The 15,000-nt window shown below is 42.3% G+C and overlaps 1 protein-coding gene across 3 annotated transcripts in view; it reads left to right on the top strand.

Annotated features, from left to right (window-relative positions):
* Window positions 1-8,601: 8,601 nt before the first annotated feature.
* LOC126988042 (transmembrane protein 229B-like) overlaps window positions 8,602-15,000 on the top strand; it is a 97,591-nt gene continuing 91,192 nt past the window's right edge. The window contains exon 1 of one of the 3 annotated variants that reach the window (XM_050845829.1): window positions 8,602-9,554. The gene's annotated coding sequence lies outside the window, so the exon portion shown is untranslated. The remainder of the gene's footprint in view (window positions 9,555-15,000) is intronic. The other 2 variants (XM_050845830.1, XM_050845831.1) reach the window with 2 other exon arrangements.

Below are 15,000 nucleotides of genomic sequence, written 5' to 3' on the forward strand. Positions count from 1 at the left end.
TCTCCTTTTACACTTAGGATCCAGTACGACTTAATCCCTCTTATTGAATCTAAATGGTATGCTTTTTTTTTTACTTTTTACTTGTTTTAGCTTTTTGATCATGACTGTTGATGGTACCGAGGAGAGTTAGAGTAAAAGTCTTGAGTATTTTTTTATTTTTCTTTACTTTTTCCTACTTCGCGTGACTCTCAATGGAATCTAGTCCTACACGATTGGTTACTTTGTACTTCTTATCTATTTACGCCACTGAGCTGATTTATAGTAGAATTTGAACGTTTTTATCTTTCGTCTTATCCTTTTTCTTCCTCGCGTGGTTTTCTAGGCTTATGGGATCCAGTACTATATGATTAGACCCTTTCCTTACCTTATAATTCTTTCCTTTTCACGCATGATATGTTGAGGTGATATATTAGAGTAGAATTTGAACCTTTTTGTCTTTCCTTTTCCTTCTTTTTCTTGCTTTGCGTGATCCAGGTTTATAGAATAGTTAATAAATCTTTACTTTTTTTGTTGTTGTTGTTGCTTTTGACACTGTAATATACTAGAGTGATTTATTGGAGTAGAATTCGAACCTTTTTGTCTTTCCTTTTCCTTCTTTTTCTTGCTTTGCGTGATCCAGGTTTATAGAATAGTTAATAAATCTTTACTTTTTTTTGTTGTTGTTGTTGCTTTTGACACTGTGATATACTAAAGCGGTTTATTGGAGTAGAATTCGAACCTTTCAGTCTTTTTTTTTCTTTGCGTGATTCCCAGGTTAATGGGATCCAGTACTTCATGACTGGGTCCTTTCTTTCCCTTATACTTCTTTCCTTTTCACTCTATGATATGCTGAGGTGATTATATTAGAAACTGACCTATCTTTCGGCCACCTCTTTGGATTCTTTTTAGGAGCAGCGAGTAGCGGGCTTTTTTTTTATTAATGTTAACTTTTTTTGTGCCCTTGAACTGTCTCCTTTGCTGTAAAAAAAAAAAGAAAGAAAAAAAGAGTAGAATTCGAACCTTTTTGTCTTTCCTTTTCCTTGGACACTTTCTTTATTTTATTTTATTTTTTATTTACTTTTGCTTTTTATGCTGTAATATACTAACGTGATTTATTGGAGTAGAATTCGAACCTTTTAGGCGTTTTTTCCTTCACTTTTTCTTTCCTTATACTATTTTCCTTTCACGCTATGCTATGCTGAGGTGATATGTTAGAGTGAATCCGAACCTTTTTGGCTTTCTTTTCTTCTTTTTCTTGCCCTGTGTGATCCCAAGGTTAATAGACTTCAGTGCAAGATCATTGGACACTTCCTTTACTTTATAATTATTTTCCTTTTCACGCTCTGATATGCTGAGGTGATATGTTAGAGTAGAATTCGAACCTTTTTGTCTTTCTTTTCCTTCTTTTTCTTGCCCTGTGTGATCCCAAGGTTAATAGACTTCAGTACTAGATCATTGGAGACTTCCTTTACTTTATAATTATTTTGCTTTCCACGCTCTGATATACTGAGGTGATATGTTAGAGTGAATTCGAACCTTTTTGTCTTTCTTTTCCTTCTTTTTCTTGCCCTGCGTGATCCCAAGGTTGATAGACTTCAGTACTGATCATTGGAGACTTCCTTTACTTTATAATTATTTTCCTTTTCACGCTCTGATATACTGAGGTGATATGTTAGAGTGAAATCAAACCTTTTTGGCTTTGTTTTCCTTCTTTTTCTTGCCTTGCTTGATCCTAAGTTAATAGATTTCAGTACTAGATCATTGGAGACTTCCTTTACTTTATAACTCTTTTGCTTTTTACGCTGAGATATACTGAGGTAGTTTATCATAGCTCTAACAATATTTGGCTTTTTTTTCCTATACAGGGTGCTGAAAAGCGAAATTTAAATATGTAGAATTCCGGGAGTGTGTGTTGTGCGTGCTAAGAGATTATAACTACAGGCTCAGGACCATAATCTGTGGACGTGTTATATTGCGGGGAAGGAGGGAGGGAGAGAGGCTTTTCTTGTCCCGCCCCAAAATAACCACACCAATAAACCAGAAGAATAAAAACAGAAAAAGAGAAAAAAAGAAAAGGTTTGAGCCGGTTTGTTGTTTTTTCTCTTCTCTCTCTCTCTCTCTCTCTCTCTCTCTCTCTCTCTCTCTCTCTCTCTCTCTCTCTCTCTCTCTCTCTCTCTCTCTCTCTCTCTCTCTCTCTCTCTCTCTCTCTCTCTCTCTCTCTCTCTCTCTCTCTCTCTCTCTCTCTCTCTCTCTCTCTCTCTCTCTCTCTCTCTCTCTCTCTCTCTCTCTCTCGCTTTTCTTGTCTTGACCCCCAAAATAATCGCACCAATCATCGAGAAGAAAAAAAAAAAAAAAACTGGAGAAATTAAAAGGTCTGAGAAGGCGTGTTTTTTTCTCTCTTTCTCTCTCGTCATTTTTCTTTTGTAGGTTCGAATCCCTCTTTCTCTCTCTCTTTCTCTCTCTTTGTGCTTATTAATATCCAACGATGCGTGGAGGTGGAGGAGGAGGAGGAAGAGGAGGAGGAGGAGGAGGAGTTTGTTTAAGAGGTAAAGAAGACGGAGGAGATGGCTATAAACAAGGCTGGTCAACACGGAAGACGGAGGAGGAGGAGGAGGAGGAGGAGGAGGAGGAGGAGGCTTAGTAGGAGGAGGAGGCTTAGTAGAAGGAGGAGGCATATGTGAAAAAGCAGCTGCGAAAACGGAGAAAAAATGTGGAAGGAACGGAGGAGGAGGAAAAGGAGGAGGAGGAGAAGGAGGAGGAGGAGGAGGAGGAGGAGGAGAAGGAGGAGGAACAATAAGAAAAGGAGGAAGAAAAAGCAAGAAATTAGATAAGGAAATTAATAAAAGAAAAGGAGAAGATAGGAAAGAGGGAGAAGAAAATGGAAGACGTATAAAAGAAAGAAAGGAGAAGGAAGGAAGAAGAGTAGATGGGAGAAGTGAATAAAGAAAGGCAGAAGAGAAGAGAAAGGGTAGAGAAAGGAAGAGGAGAAGGAAGATGAGGAAGAGGAAGATAATGAGGGAAAAGAAGAAAAGGAGGCAGAGAGTAAGGAGAGGGCATGGAGGAAGGGAGAGAAAAGATAGAGGGAGAGAAGAAAACGGAAGACAAGAGGAGGAGGAAGATGATAAGAGAAAGAGGAAGACAAAAGTTGCAATAAAGATGAAAGAGAAGAGGAAGAGGAATGGGATAGAATAAAGAGAGAGAGAGAGAGAGAAGGTAACAGGAGGAGGAAGACGGAGGGAAACATTAATGAGGAAAGAGAAGAAAAGACAGGAGAAAAGGAAGGAGATGAGATGAAGAGAGAGAAGATAATGGAAGATATAAGAGGAGGAGGAGGAGGAGGAGGAGGAGGAGGAAGACAGCAGTAGCAATAAGGAGGCAGGAGAAGGTAAGACAGACAAGGCAGCAGGGAGTAATAAGGAATGAGTTCGATAAAAAAAATACTCGATAACGGAAGGTGTAAGTGGAGACAGAGGAGGAGGAGGAGGAGGTGGAGGAAGATAGGAGTAGCAGCAAAAAGCCAGAGTAGGGTGGAGTGGGCGTGGAGTGGCCGGCGGTAAACAAGAGTCTGGCCATCGCATCACATCGACCTGGGGCTCGTGATTACGCGGCGGGGTTCAGGGCGTTCCGGGAGGCTCTTGAGGCACCCCGATGCACGAGGGTCCCGACGAACGGCCCTCCGACGGTGCCCTTTTGTCAACCCTACCGCGGGACAGGGTGGAGGAGGAGGAGGGAGGCATGAAGCTAAGATCCTGGTCCTCCTCTTCCTTGTCTTCCTTGTCTTCCTCTTTGTCCTTCTCCTCCTCCTCTTCATTCGATTTTGTCAAGTGAAAAGATTAAGTAACAGTCACGTCACGTTTTTTAGTTCTAATCCAATTCGTTTTTACAATGTTTTTTTTAAGTGTTTTTAGGGCGTGTTTTTCTTCTCCCTTTGTTCCTCCTCTCGTTTTTTCATCTCTAAATCTATTTCTATTTGTCTGTCTCCATCTCTCGCTCTCTAGTTAAAACGGTCTACCAGCTCAAGCGAGACCACACTCTATAGACATGAGCGAGGTATTATTTTTCTTATCTCAAAGTGCATCATGCGTCACTGCAACAAACTTCCTGCAGATGAAACGTAACTCAAAAACGATCGTCACAAAAAACATCGAATTACCCGTTACTAATAAGCGATAGGAGTGAACAGAACGTATCGGATGAGGAAATGAAGAGGAAAGAAGGAAGATAAAGAGGAGGAAGAGGAAAATGCATGTAGCAATAAGAAGGGAGGAGAAGGGAAGGGAGGCATGGCAGAGAGAGAAAGTAAGGAGTGGGCGTGGAGTGGCCATATGAATTCGTAGTACTTTTGGTAACTCAGCAGGCTATTACTGAAAAGTCTAACGAAGAGGTTCCAACACCAAAGCAAGCAGGGTATCAGGACACCTCTCCTCCCGAAATTGACCCCTGTTTCGGCCACCTCTTTTGATTCTTTTTAGGAGCAGCGAGTAGCGGGCTTTTTTATATTATTGTTTCCTTTTTTTTGTGCCCTTGAGCTGTCTCCTTTGTTGTAAAAAAAAGTAGCCTTGTTATAAAGTGAAGAAGCTATCTGATTTTAGGAGCAGCGAGTAGCGGGCTTTTTTATTATTATTGTTTCCTTTTTTTGTGCCCTTGAGCTGTCTCCTTTGTTGTAAAAAAAAGCAGCCTTGTCGTAGTTTGAAGAAGCTATCTGTTGCCTGATCTTACATGCTTCCACGTTGCTCCTTTTTATATTTTTCTTTGTTTTGTTCCTTTTCCTTCTGTAATTCTTCATCAAAAGGAGGAAAATACAATGTTATGTCCCTCCTTTAATCTTTTTTCCTTGTCTTTTTATTCCGTTTTTCATTCCTGTTTTTCCTCTTTGTCCTCCTCCTCCTTCTTCTCCTCTTCTCGTTTTCCTCCTTCACGAAGAGGAGAAGAAATAAAACTCAGATTCTCCTTTTGTTTTTATTTAATTTTTCCTTTTTCCTCTTTCTTATCCTCCTCCTCCTCCTCCTCCTCCTCCTCCTCCTCCTTGTCGTCGTTCTTTTTCTTCACTAGAGGAGGAAAATACAATGCTGTTCCTCTCCTCCTTTTGTATTTCTTTTTTTCCTTCAGCTTCCTCCTCTTCCTCGTCTTCCTCCTCGTCCTCCTCTTCCTCCTTCATCAAGACGAAAATACAAAGTTATTACTCTTCCCCTTTCGTCTTTTTTCCTTTTTCTTCTTCTTCTTCCTCCTCCTCGTTATCCTCCTCGTCTTCCTCCTCGTCCTCCTCTTCCTCCTTCATCAAGAGGAAAATACAAAGTTATGACTCTTCCTCTTTCGTCTTTTTTTCCTTTTTCTTTCTTCTTCTTCTTCTTCTTCCTCCTCCTCCTCCTCCTCGTTCTCTTCCTCGTCCTCGTCCTCCTCTTCCTCCTTCATCAACACGAAAATACAAAGCAATGACTCTTCCTCTTTTGTCTTTTTTTCCTTTTTCTTTCTTCTTCTTCCTCCTCCTCCTCGTCCTCTTCTTCCTCGTCCTCCTCTTCGTTCTTCCCTTTCACCAAGAGGTCGAAAATACAAAACTATGACGTCACCTTTTGTGTTCCTCCTCCTCCTCCTCCTCCTCCTCCTCCTTCGTGTCAGTGTTTCCAGCAGAGGCGAGACTGACCTTGACTTGTGACATTCAGATTCTTCTAAAACTTTTCTTTTTCGCTTTTGTTTTTGTCTCGGATTTACTTTCACGATGTTTTCTCGACTCGAATTTGAAGGTTTTTTTTTCTATTTATTATTATTATTATTATTATTATTATTATTATTATTATTATCATTATTATTATTATTATTATTTTATTTTATTTTATTTTTATTTTTTTTGGCTGCGGTGATTTTTTTCTTCTCGTTCTTCCAATGTTTTTTTTTCCTTCCTCCTCGTTCCCCTTTCCCCCATTCTCTCTCTCTCTCTCTCTCTCTCTCTCTCTCTCTCTCTCTCTCTCTCTCTCTCTCTCTCTCTCTCTCTCTCTCTCTCTCTCTCTCTCTCTCTCTCTCTCTCTCGTACGTCATTCTGTGCCTGTGCCCCGCGGCCGAGAGAGAGAGAGAGAGAGAACTTTTGAGTGCGTGCCGGTCGTGAGAAAGGAGACGTGTCGTATACACACACACACACACACACACACACACACACACACACACACACACAAACTTCGCCTCGCCTCTGAAATCACGGTTCCAAAATGTGACGGAGGGCGGGGTGGGGTGGGTGGGGAACTAGAACCCCCCCCTCCCCGCCCCTTCCACTGCCCCCACCTCCCCTCTTTTCGGCCCCCCCCACCAGCCCCCGAATCCTTTGTCTCGACGGGAAGAGATTTTGTAGGCTTAAAACTACGTCTGACGGGGTGAAGAAGGAGCGGCTGGAAGTGGAGGAGGAGGTGGAGGAGGAGGATGGTGGAGGAGAAGGAGGAGGAAGAGGTTCATGGGTGGAGGGTGGAGGAGGAGGTGCAGGAGGAAGTGCAGGGGGGAGGAGGAGGAGGTGGAGGAGGAGGATGGTGGAGGAGGAAGTGCTGGGTGGAGGAGGAGGAGGAGGAGGTGGAGGAGGAGGTGCATAGGTGGAAGGTGGAGAAGGAGGTGGAGGGTAGAGGAGTAAGTACAGGGTGGAGGAGGAGGTGCAGGATGGAGGAAGAGGCGGAGAATGGAGAGTGGAAGAGGAGGTGGAAGATGGAGGTTGCAGAAGAGCATTGACATGTGGGTCTATGAAGCGTAGGTGTAGGCTGAAGTGAGTGAAGTGTTGGGAGACATGAGCTGAAGTGGATGCTTCAATTACAAGAAAAGAAAAAGTGTATTATAAGATATTTCGCCTTCCAAGAACACAAATTTGACAAGGCTTTCGTAGGAGTTGTGGGCATTTCCAGGAGTAGTTTTATGACCCTGGTGGTAGTGTGACCCTTCTTTTTTTTTGTCCTTCATTTTACTTCTGTCTGTCTAACTCTATTGGTCGTATTATAAAACATTTCGCCTCCCAAGAACACAAATTTGACAAGGCTTTCGTAGGAGTTGTGGGCATTTCCAGGAGTAGTTTTATGACCCTGGTGGTAATTTGACCCTTCTTCTGTACCATGATCCTAAAGAAACACTCATTAGAATCCGACTGACTCCCTCTTTGACCTTTAGAAATAGCTGATGTAAGAACCGAAAGTGTCATAATAACGAACTGGATGCTGCAGTCACAAGAAAAATAAATCGTATAGGTTGGTATTTTAAGACACTTTTGCTTCTCACATCAGCTATTTCTAAAGGTCAAAGAGGGGGTCAGTCGGGTTCTAATGAGTGTTTCTTCAGGTTCACGGTACAGAAGAAGGGTCACACTACCACCAGGGTCATAAAACTACCCCTGGAAATACCCATAACTCCTACGAAAGCCTTGTCAAATTTGTGTTCTTGGGTGACGAAGTGTCTTATAATTCGACCCATAGAGTTAGACAGGACAGAAATAAAATAAAGGACAAAAAAGCATAATAATAACACAAGAAAACGAAATGAAAGAAATATCAAACACGTGGAAAGAATTAAACCAAAATCCCTTGCGACAACTTAGTAATGAACCAAAGCAGTAACAAGCAATAGAGATGACCAAGAGGCCCTAAATGACAACAAAGAGGGGAAGAAAAATAGTTTCCCCACAAAAAGAGATATCACGCTAAATACATTATCGATAGGGGGAGGGGAAGGGAGAAGAGTTTAAGGAGGGATTGGAGTTTAGGAGGAGGAAGGGAGAAGTGACTGATAGATTAGAGTATACGATAATGGGAGAAGGAGGGAAGGAAGGAAGGAAGGAAGGGAGCAATGATTGGCAGATTGAGGTATGCGATAGTAGGGGAAGGAAGCAAGGAAGGAAGGAAGGAAGGAAGGAAAAAAGGAAGGGAGGAAGAAGGGAAGGAAAGATTGACAGATTGAGATATGCGACAACAGGGGAAGGAAGCAAGGAAGGAAGGAAGGATTGACTGATTGAAAGAAGGAAGAACTGACATATTAATTAGCATCGAAAGGGCAGAGAGTGGAAGGGAATGGAAAGCAGGTGGAGTTCAGAATGTGGTTAACGTGGTGGAAGAGGGATATTAAAGCCCCAGAAAACGTTGATGGGTTGGGTTGAGTTTGGGTTGCAGGTGTAGATATGGGCGTGCTTGTTCGGGTGGAAGACTACAGTGGAGGGAGGAGGGGGGTGGGGTGTACGCTGCGTGGGTGGGTGTGCGGGTGGATTTAAAGGTGTAGGTAGCGTGAATTCGGGCGTGGGTGGGCGGGCGGGCGGGATGAACCGTGGGCGGGGCTGTTAGGAAGTGTGATGTTTCTGTGGGTGGGTGTGAGGGGGGCGGGTGGAGGTTGTGGTGTGTGTGTGTGTGTGTGTGTGTGTGTGTGTGTGGAGGGGAGCCATGGGACACACACTCTCGTGACCATCTTTGGACATCACTTTGAGATTAGGGGGCTGCTCACGCTCTCTCTCTCTCTCTCTCTCTCTCTCTCTCTCTCTCTCTCTCTCTCTCTCTCTCTCTCTCTCTCACACACACACACACACACACACGGAAGCCTTCCCCAACGCCTCCAATCTACGTCTCTCCACTCTCCCTCTCCACCTCTCCCTCCCTCTCTCTCTCTCTCTTTCCTTCCCTCCCTCTCTCTCACTCTCCTTCCCTCCCTCCTCTCACTCCAGCAGAAGCTCCCTCGTCGAATCAATAACTCCGCTGTTGCCATCCCGCGGTCGCCGTATTCCGCCTTTCCACCCTCGTAGGACTCCCCGGAAAGGATGAGGCTAGGGAGGACCTCATCTAGCGCCCCCTCGACCCCGCCAGCACAAGAGAGACTCATTAGAACACAGCCTTGAGGGAGCCTGAGCGCGGTGGTTATTCCGAGGCGCTGCAGAGGCGGGTGAGAAAAACGGGCTTGCTTTGAAACTTGTGGCCTGTAGGAGGGGAACGAGGAGGAGGAGGAGGAGGAGGGGGAAGAAGAGGAGGAGGAGGAAGGCGCGCGAGTGTGCCAGTGGGGCAGAGCGGCACCGGGAGCAGCAGTGAGCAGCAGCAGTGGCTAAGTGACCTCCCGGCAGTAGGAGCACGTGAGGCTCGCCTTCTGTAGCCTGAGAAACACAGTGACATTTTCCATTGACGTCCTCCCGCTGCTCTCCCCGCCCTGGTGCCTGCCTTGCTGCGTGCTCGGTGGTGTCCCTGCCTCCTCCCGCCTCTTCCAACCGCCCTCAGCCACCCCGACAGGAGCTGGACCGTAGTAAGATCGCGCGGCTGATTCTGCTGACGTGGTAAAAGAAGTTTGGTGGGAGTGAATTTTAGGGGAAGAGAGGGAGAGTGAAAGTGACAAGGACTGGCGCCGCGCTGTCTGTCTCGTCTGTTGAAAGTGAACGTCTTGAGGGAAAGGTGCTGATTGTGGTGGTGGTGGTGGTGGTGGTGTGGAGTGAGTGTGACGCTGAAAGAGAGTAAGTGAGACGGTGCTGTTTACGTTCCCTGTCTCACCTGCCCTTCTCACCTTCGCTACCTTAATTAACTCACCTTCCTTCATCTTCGTCGTCACCGCCTCCGCCGCCTCTTATTCTGCGTCGCTAAACGTTGAAGGTAAATAGTTCGTTTTTTGATTAATGGTGGTCGTTCTTTGGTGTGTGTGTGTGTGTGTGTGTGTGTGTGTGTGTGTGTGTGTGTGTTTAGCAATGTAGGGCACTGATATGGTTTCTGTTGGCGTGTGTGTGTGTGTGTGTGTGTGTGTGTGTGTGTTACGGAATAATATCTACATAGTATATCAGATAATATGTATATGTGTCTTTTGTTATGTAGGGCACGGTTGAAGCTGTGTGTGTGTGTGTGTGTGTGTGTGTGTGTGTGTGTGTGTGTGTGTGTGTGTGTTTGGATAACAATCAGACATGTAACACCGGTTTTGTTTGTTTCATATGCACACCACCATCACCACCACCACCACCACCACCACCACCACCACCACCACCACCACTAACAACAACAATAACAACAGCACCACCACCACTAAGAAATCAACACCTTGCATCAATATCAAAAATCACCACAACCAGCATTATCAACCACCTCCAACTGCATCACCACCATACATCACCATCACCACCACCATCACCACCACCACCACCACGCTCACCACCACCATCACCACCACTAACAACAACAATAACAACAGCACCACCACCACTAAGAAATCAACACCTTCTTGCATCAATACCAAAAATCACCACAACCACCATTATCAACCACCACTAACTGCATCACCACCATACATCACCATCACCACCACTGCAACTAACACGACCCACGTACACCATCATCATCATAAACCACTACCAGCATCGTCTACATAACACCATCATCACCACCACCACCACCACCTCTACCATCAACACCACCAAAAACAAAGCAGTAAACAATCTCTTTTAATATTCTTTACGTAATTCTGCAACACCATTTTAAGCAATATTTCAACACCACTGTATCAGGAATAGAAAATGCTCCCTTCCAACACCTTTTAGCAACACCCAGCAATACTTATACTTTTATACTCTTTGTTTTTATTTCTTTTTGCCCTTGAGTTGCTTTCTTTACAATAAAACAAAACTAACTCAACATTGACACTGACATTCACACTTACGCAGACTAACACTTCCAACACCCTTAATTCAACACCCAGCAACACACCTTTGCACACTCATATAACACTGAAACACTCACCAACACTCATACATCTTCGTAACAACACATTACAACTGATACAAAGATTTACGCATATGCACACCTACGCAATATCTACCGTTCAGGACCTTTCAACACACAGCGAAGTTACACAGCAGCACCACCACCACCACCACAACCAACAACAACAACAACAACATTAAAAACACGTGTATGAACTCCACCTCACTTAATGTACAGGTGTTTCTTTGTGCAATTACCTATGATTATTGTGTATTTACATGGAATTATATAATGACACCTCCAATTAGTCAGCAAGCCAATCAAATCAGTCAGTCAGTCAGTCGGTCAATCAGTACATCAGTTGTGTATAGCAAGTTTGTCATAAGAGTTTAGCCAGTTAGTCTATCGTGTTATTTCGTCAATCAGTCAATTATTTAGTTAGACAGTAGGTCATTTTGCTAATTAGTGAGTCAGTGAGTCAGGGGATTTTTTAGTGGAGAGTTTGTCAGTCATTTCGTTAGTTGATGTATCGATTTTAGTCAGTCAATCAGTCAGTTAATCAGTAAATCACTCTGTTAGTCAGTTACTAGCTAGTCAGTCTGTCAGGGAGTCAGTGGGTCAGCCTTAGGAGAATGTCAGTCAGTCAGTCAGATAGCCAATATATCAGTTGCATAGTCAGTCAGTCAGTCAGTCAGTGGATCGGCTTTAGGGTATGTCATTCAGTCCGTTAGTCAGTCTATCAGTCAGTCAGTCAGTCAGTTAGTCAGTCCGTTAGTCAGTCAGTCAGTCAGTCCGTTAGTCAGTCAGTCAGTCAGTCAGTCAGTCCGTTAGTCAGTCAGTCAGTCAGTGGGTCGGCTTTAGGGATATCAGTCATTCTGTTGGTCAGTCAGTCAGTCAGTCAGTCCGTTAGTCAGTCAGTCCGTTAGTCAGTCAGTCCGTTAGTCAGTCAGTCCGTTAGTCAGTCAGTCCGTTAGTCAGTCAGTCAGTCAGTCAGTCAGGCCGTTAGTCAGTCAGTCGGTCACCCTAAAGTTTGTCTCGGAAAAGGGAAGAGGAAAAGAAATGTATTTTTGGAGAGGAAAATCACCCTCCCGATTGGATTTTCTCTCTCTCTCTCTCTCTCTCTCTCTCTCTCTCTCTCTCTCTCTCTCTCTCTCTCTCTCTCTCTCTCTCTCTCTCTCTCTCTCTCTCTCTCTCCTTCCCTTCCCTTCCCTTCCCTTCCTTCCCTTCCCTTCCCTTCCCTTCCCTTCCCTTTCCTTTCCTTTCCTTTCCTTTCCTTTCCTTTCCTTCTCTTCTCTTCTCTTAACACACACACACACACACACACACACACACACACACATAGGGTTGAGTACTAAAGTCAGGAGATCGTGTCAGTGATCGGCGGTGATTGATGTTGAGCGAGAGTAGTGTTGGATGCTGTTAAAGGGTGTTGAGTGATTGGTGGTGGTGGTGGTGGTGAGTGAGCGTTTGGTGTTGGCCGAGACGAGGTGTTAATTGGTGTTTGAATCGGTGTTGTCGAGGTAATGAGAGTATTGAGTGGTTGTGAGTGAGTGGTGTTGGTGGTGTTTGGTGTTGACCGAGACGAGGTGTTAATTGGTGTTTGAAATGGTGTTGTCGATGTAATGAGAGTACTAAGTGGTGGTGATGTTTGGTGTTGAATGTTGAGTGTACTTGGTGGTGATGAGAGGAAATTAGTGTTAATATAAGTGATGAAAAAAAACTCTGAAATTATATCTATTATAATTGCGTTGTATAAAGTTCAAAAAGGCTGAACTAAATATCACTACGAGGTTATAAATATTGAAGTTGCCGTTGCAAAATATAATTACGCGGTTATTACTATCACCACAATAAATATTTATGCGCAGTATGTGATCGGTTTAGCCCTTGACTGAAAACTAATACATAAACTTAATTGATACATAAATTTTATAGTGTTACATCATTACTGCACAAAATACTAACACAACTTTATGATCAATGACGCCCCTAATTAGAGTTATACATATGTGGAACGTGGGAAATACATAAACTTAATTGATACATAAGTTTTAGTGCTACATAACGGTAATGCTAGAACACCAAATACTGATACATTTGTCTGTCTAAGTTCTTTTCTGATTGACAACTTAATACACTTACGTTACTAAGCTCTTGACTGAAAACTGATACATAACTTAAATGATACATAAACTTTACATTGCTACATAAAGGTAATACTAGATCGCAAAATATTGATACATTTGTCTGACTAAACTCTATTTCTGATTGGTAACTTAATACATTTACGTTACTAAGCTCTTGACTGGAAACTGATACATAACTTAAATGATACATAAACTTTACATTGCTACATAAAGGTAATACTTGATCGCAAAATACTGATACATTTGTCTGACTAAGTTCTTTTCTGATTGACAACTTAATACACTTACGTTACTAAGCTCTTGACTGGAAACTGATACATAACTTAAATGATACATAAACTTTACATGGCTACGTAAAAGTAATACTAGAACGCAAAATACTGATACATTTGTCCGATTAAATCCTTTTCTTACTGATAATTTAATACTCTTACTTTGCTAAACTCTTGAATGAAAACTAATACAGAACTTAAGTGATACATAAACTTTAAATTGCTACATAAAGTTAATACTAGAACACAAATATTAATACAAATGTCTGACTAAGTCCTTTTCTGATTGGTAACTTAATACACGAACGTTACTAAACCCTTGAATGAAAAGTAATACATAAATTTAATAGATTCATTAATTTAACAGTGCTACATACACATAATATTACAACACAAAATACGGATACATGTGTCTTACTAAATGCTTTTCTAATTGGTAACTTGATACACTTACTTCACCAAATGTTACTTTATGAGAATGTTATCATTACTTCACAAAATACTAACACAACTTTATGATCAATGGCGCCCTTAATTAGAGTGATGCTTATGTGGGGCGTGGGAAAGCCTCTTCTGATTGCTAACTTATTACGTATACATTATTAGTTAATGTTACTGTAAAAACCTGTCATCATTGGTTCATCAAATACTAATACAACTTGATCGTTTCCGCCACTAATTGGAAGTCTAATCAGGTCGCCGTATTATTATTTCCCCGAAGAGGCGACAGGCAGAGGCTCGGTAATTACAGGTTGATTGACGCCTCGGTAATTGCAGCATCAGAGGAATGATTCATAAAAGCAAAGCAATTAAACACCCGAACAATAATTCCGTGATTGTCGTCAAATTATTGGTAGTAAAATGAGTTCTTGCGTGTGTATATTTTTTTTTACAATTAATCTTTCCTTTTTTTCGTCATTGCGTAGACAAGTTGAGCACATTGTTAAGGGGAGGTTGCCTTAAAATTAAAACATATACATTCACTTATTCTTGAGATATATAAATAAGGGTTTGGATTTTGTTTTAAGTTAGGGGATGTTAATAGAGAGAAGAACAATGGTTTAATGGAAGAGGTACTGAAAGAAAATGGAGTTAGGGTTGCCGGGGTGAGGTTTAAGAGGGATACTCTAAAATTAAGGGAAAATGGGGTCAGGGTTGCCTTAACTTCAATAAACACTGGAATATCGAGTAAAACATTAGAGTAATTTTGAAACGTCTTAAACCTCAATAGTCATAAGAATATACTGGCCTAGAGCTGTTTCCTTCCTTTAAAAAATATGAAAATAGAGGAAGACAGTAATTTTTTAATCTATATAAGACGCTACGTGACCCATCTATCAAGTAACAGCGACATAAAGGCATTGTACAAAAAAAGTTAATCGTAAACAAGAGCCATCGTGATCGTATGCAATCGTCATCGTAAAGAGTTTCGATTACGTGACGCAGATACCGTATTGCAATGACTAATAATTCATCAATGCGATCACAGAGGGTTTCGGATTCAGAATAGACGGTTGAATTCAGGACTCCACAGTAATTAATAGGTTCTGTTCGTGGTCTAAAAAATATATATTCTCCTGGCGATATTTTTGAAGCCAGTTACGTCCAAAGAGTTGTCTTGAAACGGGACCATACTTAACTTGTTCGAGTATAATTCTCTTTCATATATTTCACCTCAATTTAGTCTGCAGAGGTACTCGTAGGAGGTTCTGTTCGTAGTACTGACAAAAAAAAAAAATTCTGGCGATGTGTTTCAAGCTTGTAATATCCAGAGTTGTCTTGTAATGTAGCCAAACTTAACTTTTCTCGAGTGTAACTTTCCTCTTCACCTCATTTCAGTTTGCGAAGATAGTCGTGGGAAGAATCTCAAAGCGGGTTCAGCAAAATGTTCCTCCTATATATATCTTTACTGACGATGTGTTTAAAGCAAGT

Source organism: Eriocheir sinensis, chromosome 67 (assembly GCF_024679095.1).
Source record: "Eriocheir sinensis breed Jianghai 21 chromosome 67, ASM2467909v1, whole genome shotgun sequence".
NCBI lineage: Eukaryota > Metazoa > Arthropoda > Malacostraca > Decapoda > Varunidae > Eriocheir > Eriocheir sinensis.